The sequence below is a fragment of the Marmota monax genome, unplaced genomic scaffold (genome assembly GCF_021218885.2).
Source record: "Marmota monax isolate L192 unplaced genomic scaffold, Marmota_monax_Labrador192_F-V1.1 WCK01_AAM20220418_F8-fsc00015, whole genome shotgun sequence".
Classification (NCBI taxonomy): domain Eukaryota; kingdom Metazoa; phylum Chordata; class Mammalia; order Rodentia; family Sciuridae; genus Marmota; species Marmota monax.
The window spans coordinates 7,897,166-7,911,012 of record NW_026692194.1 but is presented as its reverse complement, the minus strand read 5'-3'; positions in this window follow the sequence as shown (position 1 = coordinate 7,911,012).

Genomic DNA, 13,847 nt, shown 5'->3' with positions numbered 1-13,847 from the left:
AACGTTTATCTGCCCCACCATCAGCCAAATACTTCCCAATTTAGGTCTCAGTCACATCAAAAGAAGACTGAATTGTCTGGGCTACAGCATGCCTGCCTCCTGCCTTCATTTTTCTTACTTAATTCCGAAGGTACAGCTCCCAAACCCACTTAGGCCCTGTGTAATGGTCACAGGCTGCGTGGCCATTGGTCACCGGGCAGCATTTCTACCTGAGGCAGCTCCGGGTCTGCAGGAGACCCTGTCAGACTGAACACACTAACTTTGATGGGCTGGAGGGAGAAAGGCCACACAAAGGGCTTTTGTCCCAATTAAATATAAAATCATTTTGAGGCCCATTTCCAAAGTCCCTCTTGTTCCACGTGCTTTGAGCACACAAGTGAACATTATCATTATTATTATATGACAGAACTTCCCCATCCTACCATGCACAACCTTAACTTAGGGGCAGCTGTTAACTTGGCCCCCCGCACCAGCACCCTCCTGAGATTCCACCTCAAGAGGCACCCCAACCAGCACATATGGAGTGACTTGGTTCTCTTGTTCCTTGTACAAAAATTAATCTCATTAGCTAGGCATGGTGGTGCATGCCTGTAATCCCAGCAGCTCATGAGGCTGAGACAGGAGGATCATAAGTCTCAGCAAAAGCAAGGCACTAAGCAACTCAGTGAGACCCTGTCTCTAAATAAAATACAAAATGGGGCTGGGGATGTGGCTCAGTGGTCAAGTGCCCCTGAGTTCAATCCTCGGTAACACCCTCCAAAAAAGAATTAATCTCATGACCACTAAATCTACAATGAATCAAGGGGCACATCCCCAGTGACCAGGACAGTGCCTGAACCCAGGAGGTACTTGATAACCATGCGTGTAGCAATTAAACATACGAATGAGGCACAAATAAAAACTTCAAGTGGGAGTTAGAAGGCAAAATAGAGTTTGGGGTTTGGTTTGGTTTTGTATTTAAATGAAAGAGGAGAAGAAAGAACTGTAATTTGGATTCCAAATTAGAAGGCAACTAAGCCCAAGAAAAAGCAAGTCATTTGTTTGACCATTTAGGGGCACAGCGTCAGCTAGCAGGTTCAGGCTGGAGACGGTGCAACACGTGACTCTGGAAATACTGGCAAGTCCAAGTCTCAGTGACACGGGCCCCTGCAGCCTCTGCCCCTTACTTCTGCCTTGTTTTGCTCCTCCTGCTCTGCGTACACAACCTGAACGAGGTTACTGCAGCCTGACAGCTTTCTCCAGGGAGCAATTAGAGCCTCGAAGATCTTACCTATGCTTCACCAGAAGTCTTCTCATTAAATAGGTACTTCAAATGTTCCCGGGGCCTAAAACATTAAGATTTAAAGGTAACAATTGACTGCTTTTTTCCATGCCAAATCAGACCGTTGTTTAACATGGTGAGAGCTACCACTGAGGTTAGTGAAGTAGAAAAAGGGGGTTATATGTTGCTGGAGAACAGAAACTTAACAAGGAAATTAAAAACAAGACAGTTTCAAGGATCAGAGAAGTCGGAGAGCTGTCTTTAAGGAATGGGTCATTGTAGAGCTCATGCAGCCTGAAAGTCAGACCCTAAATATCCTCCCAGACTTTCAAAGCACCTATGTTCTGCATCCTGCCTCACAGAATGGACTGGGGCTGCCAGCAGGATGCATGGCATGAGAAGTCTGCATGGAGGAAGACGGCATAGGCCTACCTTGGAGGATGGCAAGCCAGGCAGTGGACCAGCAGAAGTCGAGCTTTGGCGGAGAGAAGAACAATGGAGGGGCAGGGAGTCCGCTGGGGCCACCTGAGACCAGAAGCTCATTCTGAAGCAGGTGTCGAGGGTCTCCTTTCTGACCACACCCCAAACTCCCGAGAAACCTTGCCTTTTGTGTAAAGTGATTTGGGAAACACCAGAGTCACCCACATCTGTGTTGTGGAGTTCCTTATCAATGTATTTTGCAGTGGTGACTCGTGCATCGTGGCTTAAGACAGGGGTTCCAATGTATTACACATTTAGTCATCATTTTCAGATGGTACCAGTTCAGATCAGAAAACGGAAAAGGACATTATCTCTTTAAGATCTGAAATTTATTAACCCAAGACAGGAAGAGGATTTCTAAACGAGTGGAGAGAAGAAGAAACACATCTGCTTGGGATTCATCTTAGGATCAATGGAAATCTTCCCTTGGTTCCTCTCAGGACGTACAGGCTTCTGTGGAGAGCACTTTCTCAGGAAGAACTCTGTACCTTTCTAGCTGTGGGTTTAGGCAAGCATCAAGTTAGCTCAGTAATTGAAGTCCCCACCTAAACCCAGGTGATTTCTTTTTTTTTTTCCCTCTTTCTTGCATTCCCCATTATTTCCCATGAAGCTCTTGATCTCTTCGCAGGGTGGGCTACTGTCTGAAAACCAATAGACAGCAGCTTGCCATGGACTCCTCCCAATTCCCACACCCAGCATGCCCCTCTGCCATGCCCCAGTTGATGTTGCCATTGCATCTCATGACAGGCCACCATCCTAGGCATCTTTCTTTTCAGGGGCCCACTAAGGTAGTCTGGGTCTTTTTTTCTAAACTTTGAATTTTCATAAAGCTTTCTGTAGACACTTCCATAGGGAACATTGGTCGTGTCTTTGCCTACCCTTTCTCCTTTGGGGAAAATTCCCATTGTGTCAGTCCTGCTGCCCCCATGCAGTCATGACTCACACTCCCAGCCCCTTTTGAAGCTAGAATACAGGGCTTTGACCTTGCTCTGCCCTTATTCGCATCCACATAAGATTTTGTTTCAGAAATGAAGATGTGAGCAAGGTAAGGAACAGGCTTTGCCAAGAGAACCCCTTTCACTGACACAGGTCACTGCAGGGGTATAGGATGCAGGGGGTGGGCAGCTGTGCATGGGGTAGAGATGACAAGTTCCTGCCAGTTACTTCTCAGGAAATGCAAATGTGGTTTCATCTTTAAGTCAATTCTACAGTGTGGCTGGGGCATTTTTCCTGGAAAATTGAGTTTGTTTTCTCATCCCCACTATTCCCAATGATTCTGAAGATGACTAATAAATAAATCCACTAATAATAAATCCACTTTCTTCTCAAAACAGACAGAATTGTTTCTGTTGCCTAACTAAAAACACTGAGGAAACCAGAGCCTAAAGGCAAGTAGACTTCTGGCACTTGTCGATGCTATATGGGGGCTCTCTCCTCTGCTGGTCTTTAGTGGCAGGGTGGGGGACGGGTTCAACCGTCCTTGGGTTTAGGGAACTTATTCTTTCAACACAAGGCATCCCCGTGAACAATGAGGAGTCTTTCTTAGAACAGTGGTATCTGCAGACGAAGTTCCTTTGAAAGATCTAGAGCTCAACACAGGGGAGCTTCAAAACATAACCCCAGAGAGCTTCAGCTTCCATAGTCTCCCTTGACCTCCTTCCTGCCCTGGTTCCATCTTTACTTTCTCTCTCTCTCTCTCTCTCTCTCTCTCTCTCTCTCTCTCTCTCTCTCTGCCTAATCTCTGTCAAACTTGCCATCCATCCCTTTAAAATATAATAATTCAAAAAGCTTATTCCAGAATCCTTTTCCAGAAGCATTTGTGTATCCAAACCAGAACAACAGATAAAAGATAATGCCTCCTGATGGTATTTCAGTCATCTGACAGTCAATAAAGAAACTTTGTGTTTGATTTGCTTCAATTTTAAAAAACTCATTCATTCATTCATTCATTCATTCATTCATTCATTCTTAGCAATGAGGATCTCCCCTGGGGAACTTAGGAGGCCATCAAGGAGGGAGGGAGGGAGGGAGGAAGGAAGGAAGGAAGGAAGGAAGGAAGGAAGGAAGGAAGGAAGGAAGGAAGGACTCTAATGTGTATGGTGCGGGTGGTGCCCGAGGCTCTTTCCAACGTGATCCCACTCCACCTCCCCACTCCAGCCACACCAGCTGCCTCACTGCTCCTCCCACAGGCCAAGCGCTCCTTTGCACTCTTCAGTCTCTCCCTCTGGGCACCTTTACCAGCCAGACAGCTGCAGGGCTGCTTCCTACAACCGCCAGGACTCTGCTAGAATGTTGTTAATAAGAGGCCCCTCCCCTGGCCACCTGCCCTCTGCCCTGCGCACACCTCCCGTATTCTTGTTCCCCTTGCTCTACTTCATTAGTTCTCCAGGCCACTGATCACTTTTTGACATACTTTTTTACTTATTTGCTGCCCATACCTCCAAAACATCATCACACCAGAATTAAGTCCTAAAAAGTGAGGGATTTTGTCATTATTCACCATTTTCTTCCCTAGGACCTAAAAGAATCACTAGCATTAAGTGTTGAATAAAATTTGCTGATGAATTAATTTCATAGAGAATGATGCAAATATCATTTGACTTTCAGGGGAAAATGTGATGTTCAGAAAAATTAATCTAGATCTCCCATAATTCCTGATAAAGCCTGTACCCACACCTGAACCTGTGCAATAACAGGTCAAGGTTGTTCACTCCTAGCACTCTAGGCAGGTTAAGCACAGAGAGCATTGGGCCCATTCTCTGAGTTCCTCAGCGATCTTCCAACACCTTCCTGGTGGGTCATACTTACATTGCTTAAGATAATACTAGCTGTGTATCTAAGTAGGTTAGATCAGTATAAGAGAAGGATATGGATGCTCTTGGTAAGAATAGCCTCCTTCAAATGGTATCTGAACTCCTTCTCACTTCAGGCCAGTCTTCTTCAACACATGGCTTCAACACTCCAGCCAGCCTTGGGGAAGATAAGCCTTAGTATCACACTTTCTGGGAGAGGCATTTCTGCTCACAGTTTATTGGCCAGTACTCTGTCACAGGGTCACCCCCCAACTGCAAGGGATTATGGGAAATGTAGTGTGGCTGTGAGGCCAGGAAGAGGAAGAAGGAGGTATGGTGATTGATTACCAGCCTTCAGAAAATCCAAGTGTCATCTTCCCTTAGTAACTCAGTTTATGTGGTACCACAACTGCTGAGTGGAAAGGAACCAGGCAAAGTGCTTAGCTGCCCAGACTGAAGGTCAGAGTATTAGGTTCAAATCCCAAATTCTGACTAGTTGCTGACCTCTCTAAGTCTCAGTTTCCTCAACCATAAAATGGGGACAGTAATAATATATATTGGGCAATGAGGGAAAGGTGAGATAATCCTGCTGGGGATTGTCTGATACATAGCTATAATTATGGGGAAGAGTATAAGAAGAGGATTTCCCAGCTTCTTTCCCCTGCACTCTTACATCCCAGATAGGCAGGGATCTAGAGAGCCACTCTGGGCCTCAGAGCTAAAATGAGACAAGCTTTGTCCCCATTTGACAAGTGACCTGTGAGTCCTCTCTGTTGTACCCTATTGATGGTTTCTGACAAATCCCACAGTATCGGTTTGCATAAGTAAGTTTGAAATGCCCTTTCCATTAACAGAGGAGATCTGCTATTAACTAATTACACTTTGGCTTTTCCTGCATGTGCTGCTGTACCAGGGAAAACAGGCCGAGAGTGAGGTGCCCTTGGTGTGGAGAGAAGGCTTGTGCAGACTGGGACAGGCAGAGACTGGGATGCACGAGGGAGCCTTTCCTTAAACCCAGTTACTGGAAGAAAGGACTCCAGAAGCCCAGCTCCCAATTTGCCACAAGAGTGTTTTCAAAGGATGAGAGAAACGCCATTTTCAGAAAAGTACTGATGCCCAGAAGAAAGTTAAATGAACTGCTCAAGGTGACCTGTAAATACATAGTTTGATTGTGAGGTGGGTCCTGATGGTCTCAGAAACGAGAGCATCCAGTGGCTCTCACAACAGCAGGTTCAACTCCAGGCCAGAATGGAACTAGTGGTCCGCCACTCTTATCATTTACCATGCCTTCCTCTGGGTTGTGGGGCGGGGGGGTGAAAAAAAGGCCCATGTTTTGGAGTGAGTCAAATGTGAGTTCTAATTCCTCACTAAGTCTCAACTTCCTTGGGTGCTAAATGAGAATTTTTTTTTTTATATCAGTGATTGAACTCAGGGGTACTCAACCACTGATCTACATCTCCAGCCTATTTTTTATATTTTATTTAGAGACAGGGTCTCACTGGGTTGCTTAGTGCCTCACTTTTGCTGGAGCTGGTTTTGAACTTAGGACCCTCCTGCCTCAGCCTCCCGACTAAATGAGAATATTTGCCTCAGGGGGTTAACACAAGGATTAACTAGGAAAATGGGTGGCTGAAAGGAGTGATTGTTAGTAGATGGGCATCTCCTACCCTCACATCCACCCTGCAACCTCTCCTGTTTCTAGAGGCCTCAGTGTCTCCAACCTAAAAGTATTGTTAAGCTATCACCCCTCTCTAAGTTCCCTCACCATAATGAGAAACGAGGGTATTGATGAGGGTAAACAGGGTGCCAGGCCTTAAGCAGTGAGATTTGGGCATCTCTGGGATAGTGCTAGAGAGAGCCCAACAGAAACATAGTCAGTGGGTTCTGAAGAGCCACTTGGGGGACACTTCTTCTAAGAGAAGGAGTCAGAAATCATGATCTTTATTCAACAGGAAGGCTCTAGCATGGGCAGGAATGGGGATTTTGAGCTGGACTCACTCAAGTCTGTCCCTATCCTAGCTGCATGGACAGACATCTAGGACCTGGAGAGAGAAAACAAATACAGATAAGAACAGATTTCCACTTGCAGTTAGGATGCAGAGGATATCAAGGGACAGTTGCTCTCACTGTTGCCATGAGAAGGAGTCAGATAAGCCAAACATCACAATGGATTTGTTGAGAATGAGGTAAATTTCAAAAAGTGATGGTCCCTTCCTGGCGAGAAGGGTCAGGGTGTTTTCATCAGGGGTTCATCACTGGAGAAGGAACAGAGAAAGACCAACCTGCCATTGTGGGGAGGGGTAAGGAGAAACCCAGCTCTTTAACAGGATTATAGCAGCAAGTGCCTTTGCCTAACAGATTAGGACCCTGAGGTACCTCAGGCAGAGCCCTACACCATCTCCCATTCTTCTCATCTAGTGCTCAGGGATACTACACTGAGGATGGGGGCAGGGTAAGGAGATGAGACAGATCAACTTGGGATGCCCAGGATCTTCCCCAAGTGCAAGGCTGAAGCTGAGCATGGAGCAGGAGATGGAGAGAAATCCCTCCAAGACACACTCAGCCTCTGCCAGGTGCAGAGCACCAGCCTTCCATCCTGCATCCTCCAGAAGATGCAGGTAGGACCTCTGGATGGAGGGAGAACTCTCCAGACTTAGAAATCTGGAGGCAAAACCACAGAGCAAGAAGAATACAGGGAGAGGAACAGACAGGCTGCCAAGCTCTAGAGCACATAGATTTTCTAGAATCTCATAAGTATCCAGGTCTCAAACTCTGCCAGAAGGAAAGCCTTCAAATTTAAGAAGCCAGTGACAAAATGAATCTGAGAAAGATGATAATCAACAGAGCAAATATGTGTGTGTATGTGTGTGTGTGTGTGTGTGTGTGTGTGTGTGTGTATATATATATATATATATATATATATATATATATATATATATATTAACGGAATAATAGCCAAGTACCTTTTAAAATCAACTCAAACCCAAGAAGCTCAGTGAATTCAAGTAGATGAACACAAGGAAATTTAAATATCTCCCTGTCCCTCCTACACACACACACACACAAACACTTGTGTATTTCCAAAGAAAATGCTGTTAAAAGTAAAAATAATATATTTGGGGTTATAGCATAAATAGAACTAAAATATATGAAAACTACAGCATAAATGGCCAGAGTCAGGTAAATAGGATTACATTGAGATGATTTTTACATTGTTACAAAATAGTATTTGAAGGTAGACTGTGATCACTTAATTTGCACAGAGAAAACACTATAAAAATAACACAAAAAGTCCACTTCAAAGTCAATAGAAAAGTCAAAATAGAATACTAAGAAATGCTTGATTTATCCCAAAAAGAGTACAGAAAAAAAAAAGAAAGAAAGAAAGGTAAAAAGAACAAATATAACAAATAGTAAATTTAAACTCAGCCATAGATATAATTATACTAAATGTAAGTATATTAAACACATCAACTGTAAGGCAGAAATCGTGAATTGGAATAATAAGTAAAACTCACCTATATGCTATTTAAAAATATATAATCAAGTATAAAGATAGAAAGATTGAAAGGAAAAGCTTAGGGAAAAAATTTTAAGCAAACTCTAAGCATAACCTGTATTACAATCAGATGAAATAGACTTCAAGACAAAAATATCAACAGAAACAAGGTGAATATTTCATAATTACAAAAGGGTCAATTCCTCAGGAAGACCTAACAATCCTAAAAAGTGTGTATAATTGTAACAGGATTTCAGAACTCACAAGGAAGAAACTGATAAAACTAAAGATAAAAAGAGAGAAATTTACATTCCTACTTGAAGATTTCAACACCACCTCCCCACAATTGATATAGCAAATAGACAAAAAAAAATCAGTACATTTATAAAAGAGTTGAACAACACTTTTAATCATTTGACATAACTGGCATTTATAAAACACTATACCCAAGCCTTCAAATCATCATTAATATAAGTTGAATCTAAGACATTCACCAAGAGAGAGTTCATGCTGAAACATAAAACAAAATTGAAAAAAAAAATGTGTAGAAGATTCAAACTAATATATTTTGATCACAATAGAATTAAATTATTTGTCAAATATAAAACAAGACCTAGAAAATCTTGAAATATTTAAAATTTAAATAACCCCTTCTAAATAATCCATAAATTGAAAACAAAATCATAAGGAAAATTAGAAAATATCTCTAGCTAAAGAATAAAAAAAGCACAACATAATGAAATTTGTGAAATGCAGATGAAACTACACTGAGAAGAAAATTTAGAGCTTTGAAAGCCTATATTTGAAAAGAAAAGAAAGAAATCAAAGACCTAAACTTCCAATATAAGAAGCAAGGAAAATCACAAACTCAACCCAATGTTATATAAACAAAGAAAATAATAAAATTCAATAACAGGAATAGCCAAACAGAAAATAAACAAAAAAAATCAAAAGCGTTAAAAGTTAAATATTTGAAAAAAAATCAATAAAACTAATGAATCTTTGGCAAAACTGTTCAAAGAGGAAAAATGAAATTTACCAAAAATAGGAATGAAAAAGGAAATATCAGTCAATGCAAATCCTAAATATATTAAAAGAATAACGAGTATATTATAAACAAATGGATGCCAAAATATCAACAACTTGTATAAAATAGAAAAATTCCTTGAGAAGTGAAACTTACCACAACTCAAACAAGAAATAGAAAGTCTAAACTGTCCTATGTTTATTAAGAAACCAAACTCAAAATAAAGTACCTCCTAATAGAGAAATCTTGCGGCCCAGATAGCTTCACCAATGAATTATGTGAACATTTAAGGAGGATATAATACCCATCTTATATCAAATCTTAGAGGAGGGAAAATATTTCCCTATTTGTTGTAACAGACACTGATACTAAAATCTGACAATGACATTACAAAAAAAAATGACAAATAAACATCCTTTATAAACACAGATGTGAAAATCCTAGCCAAATAATAGCCAAGCAATTTAGCAATAAATTAGATAAATAGATGATTGATAGATAGATAGATAGATACCAAGTTAAGCATATATCAGGAAGGCAAGATTGATTTAATGTTTGAAAAATCATTCAATGTAATTAAAGGAAAAATGTTACATAATTATCCCACCCAATACTTAAAAAATAGTTGACAAAATCCAACATTCATTCATGGAGAAAAAAATCTCTCAGTAAACTAGAAAGAAAGAAGAACATCTTTAATAAAGGAAATCTATAAGAAAACTAGTACTGATATCAAATTTTATGACAAAACTTTAAACCATTCCTCTTGAGGTAAAGTTCAAGGCAAAGATATCCACTCTCATCACTTCTATTCAGTATTATAATTAGAAGTTCTGGACTGTACGATAGTGAAAAAATAAATATAACACATCAATACTTTAAAATAAGCAAAATCATTGTTATTTACAGACATGTGATTGCATATGTAGAAACCCCTATGGAATAAATTTAGCAAGGCCAATATACAAAAAGGAATTGAATTTAATTCTATATAGTTCCAGTGAACATCTAGAAAATAGTTCCTTAAATCCAATTTACAATATCATAAAAAAAACACGTTTAAATACTTAGAAATAAATGTACTGAAAAACATCCAGACCCTTTTTTAAAATGTACAGAGAGGGACTGGAGGTATATCTCAATGGCACAGCCCTTGCCTAGTATACCCAAGGCCCTGAGTTTGATCCCTAGCCCTGGGGGAAAAAAACTGTAGAGGAAAACAAGTGGAGAGATATACCATGTTCATGAATTAGAAAACAAAATGTGGTTAAATGTATATTCTCTCTAAATAAATCCACAGATTCAATGCCATTCCAATCAAAATTCCAAAAGGCCTTTTTGAAAAATTCACAAGATGAGTCTAAAAATTATATGGGCACAAAATATCAAATATTATTTCAAAAAGAATGACAAATTTGGAAGATTCATATACTACATGATTTCAAACCTTACCATGAAGTTATAGTGTGATATTGATTTTTTAAAAAATAGACAAATAGATCAATAGAACCAGGCAGAGAATCTATAAATCTATGAATGCATATATGGTCAATTGATTTCAACTTTTGTTGAAAAGGAAAGTCTTTCTAACAAATAATGCTAGACTAGCTGGATATCTATATGAATAATTATTTTATTTTATTTTAAAATATTTATTTTTTAGTTGTAGTTGGACACAATATTTTTATTTTATTTATTTTTATGTGGTGCTGAGGATCAAACCCAGGGCCCCACACTTGCTAGGCGAGTGCTCTCCTTCTGAGCCACAACCCCAACCCGAATAATAATTTTTAAAATAAGCAAATTTAAAATAATTTCAATACTTACTTTTCTACTTATTCAAGAAAAATGGATCACAAACTAAACATAAAAACTAGAATCAGATAATAAACAATATAGAGTAATTTTAACTCAACAAAGATCTTTTAGGTAAGTTGCAAAAATCATTAACTAATAAAGAATAAGCTGATATACCACAATTAATCTAAGGCAGACTCACTATCTTCCTTCCACCCAGAATGCCTTCTGGAATTCCAATCCTTGAAGCACCAGCTCAATTCCTCCTGTTTCCAGGAAGCCTTTCCTCATGGATTCTCGGGTGAAGGAGAGGGCTCATTCACTAGTGAATCTCTAGAAGATAACTCAAGCACATGCCCAGGAGTGTTTATGGTTCTCCATTTTCTGTGGAATCGAGAAAGAAATACTTTATTGTGACATTCAATACAATTCACAACATAGTCTCACCCAGATCTTCATCCCACTATTATACCTGATCTCCCTCCAATCCTGACAATGCCCTGAACATGCCAGAACCTAGGTCTCTATTCATGTTCTCTCCACCTGGCATTCCTGCCCTCTGATGGTTAAAGAGGACTCCTTTTTTGAGATTATTTCAAAAGCCATCTTAACACTGCCATTCTCCCTAAGTTGAACTTTCTTCCAACCCCCTTAGCAATTTATTTTTCCCTAGGACTACTAGAAATTCCTTGGTATTCAGTCAAGAGTGTGCTTGGAAAACTCAGACTGTTGAGGACAGGAACTGACTTCTCAGTGCAATGTGACCCCTAAGTCAAGACTGTCTGTGCACGTCATGGGATCTAGGAATGATCTCGTGAGGGACACTGGAAGGTCCATTTGTTGTACAAGACATGCCAACATAGAGTGGGACCCATTTCCAACATTTTCAGGGGCTGGAAAGATTCCCTGAACCCTGCATTTCCTAAATTCCTTTGGCCACTGATCACTCACTTTAGCATTAAGTGATGTGGGTTTTTAGTTTTTGCTTATATGTAATATTTCAAAAATAATACATTCACGTGGCTCAAATAATTTTGTCATAAAAGGTACAAAGGACAAACTCTCCTTCCTTGCCACATGACTGCTCAATTAACACTTTATTTGCTTTTCATATTCTTCCAAATTTTCTTTAAGAAAATATATGTTCTTACATTTTATTACACAAACAGTAGGTTTGCTTTGGCCATTTATTCATGAGTTAAATTCGCCCGGTTAGCTGCAGTGAACTTGCAGCATAAGGGTGTACCTCAAAGCTCCTCTATGCCCACGATGCCTTGCTCAGGGCTAGGCGTGTAAAAATGCTTCAAGACCTGCTTCTTGGTTGGCTGCCCTTCCACAACTTCCTCTGGCCCTGCCCAGAGCAGAGAGCACATGCCCCACTTACAGCCCCAACCTGTGCTCTTCCTTCCCCACTATGGAGAATGACCTTTGTCCTAGAGCCACTGGGCCTTTCCTTCTGATGGGCCAAGCCACCTGCTGCCTCAGCCTTTCAACTTGGTGGAAGAGAAGTCAGGAACTTGGAGTCAACTGCACCTGGGTCCTCAACTGGCCTTGCAACCCTGAACAAGATGTCTGTCCCTAGGGCCTTGTTCTTCTCATCTGTCAAGGGAGGAGATGGGCTGAGTGATTTTCAAGGACCCGCCGGCATCAGCACAGCCAGGTTCTTCCGGCCTCAGCTGGCAAACTTCATGCATCATGGGTAGCAGTGTGTGTTTGATTCACACTCAGGAGTCCACATGGAGGGCACCTGGACACTTCCTGTATCTGTGTCCACTGGCCTGCAGATCCTGACCACAGTCACGCTGTCCTTGCTGCAGTCATGCGAGAACATGTCGGAGCAAGAGTCCCACAGTCCCCAGAGGCAGCTGTCTGCCCAAAGCGAGACTCAGCTTTTCCTGGTAAGTCAAGAGAGGCCTAAGTCAGAGCTCCCCACTTCTCCAGATAGAGACCCCAAGAAGCTGAAGGACACCTGGAGGGGCCAGCTTACCCATCCATGCAGCCTTCGAGGCCAGTGCTGTTCTCTCCCACACCCTCTGAGCAGGTGGCACCAGAATGGGGAACTGTGTGGTTCCTGAGAGCCTCTGCTGGGGAATTCCTCTTGATTCCTTTCTGCTTCACTGCCTCACAACCTGTCCCCACCTGCCTTTAGGGACAGGAGAGGTCTGGCCTGGAAGGAACCTCCATAGCCATCTGCAACCCACTGAGTCTGAAGATTCAGAAACTGAGTCCAAAGAGAGGAAGTGACTCTCCCTGGCACCCAGCTGCCAGAGGGGGGAAACGGTCCACAAGGGCAAACCACTCAACCAGTCCCAGCAATGTCAGCCAGGGTGGCTCCCTCCTCCTGGTGACTCACCCACACATCCACAGGGAGGCAGGTTCCTCGTTGCGCTCCCCTCTGGGGAGCAGGGTGAGGAAGAGTCTCAAAGGACACAGCCAAGCAGACACTTCTTGATGTTTTCTGATCCGACAGGTGACTAGGTTCTCTGCTTCAGTGGTGAAGTTGGCTTCCTGCGTACCTCTGGACACATAATGTTGGTTATAAACTTCTGGGGACACCTGTGAGCAGGACCAGCAGGGAGGAGAACAAAGTGACAGTTTTGTCTTCAGCTGACCAGCATTCACACACTGGAATAGGATATCAAACCGACATTGCTGGTAGCCCCACTTCCCATAGGGATAGAGATCATCAGGGCTTAGAAGTGACTTCCCCGATGAGCAATCCCCACTTCTCTCTGTGGCCAAAATCCTATCTCTTTTGAAAAGCAGCTCGGGGCTGCCTCTCTCAAGGAGTCTTCCCTGACTATAAACACTCCTGCTAAAGTCTCCATCCTCGATACAGCTTGCAGCATTTTCTTCACTGAGGAACCAGGCACCAGTGGTCTCCTGGGCTACTTTTTAGAATATGCATGAACCTGTGGTCATATGAGCAAAGGCTGGGAGTCTTCCAGAGGAGGCCAGTGTTCTGCTTCTTTAGTGTCCTCCACAGCCCCC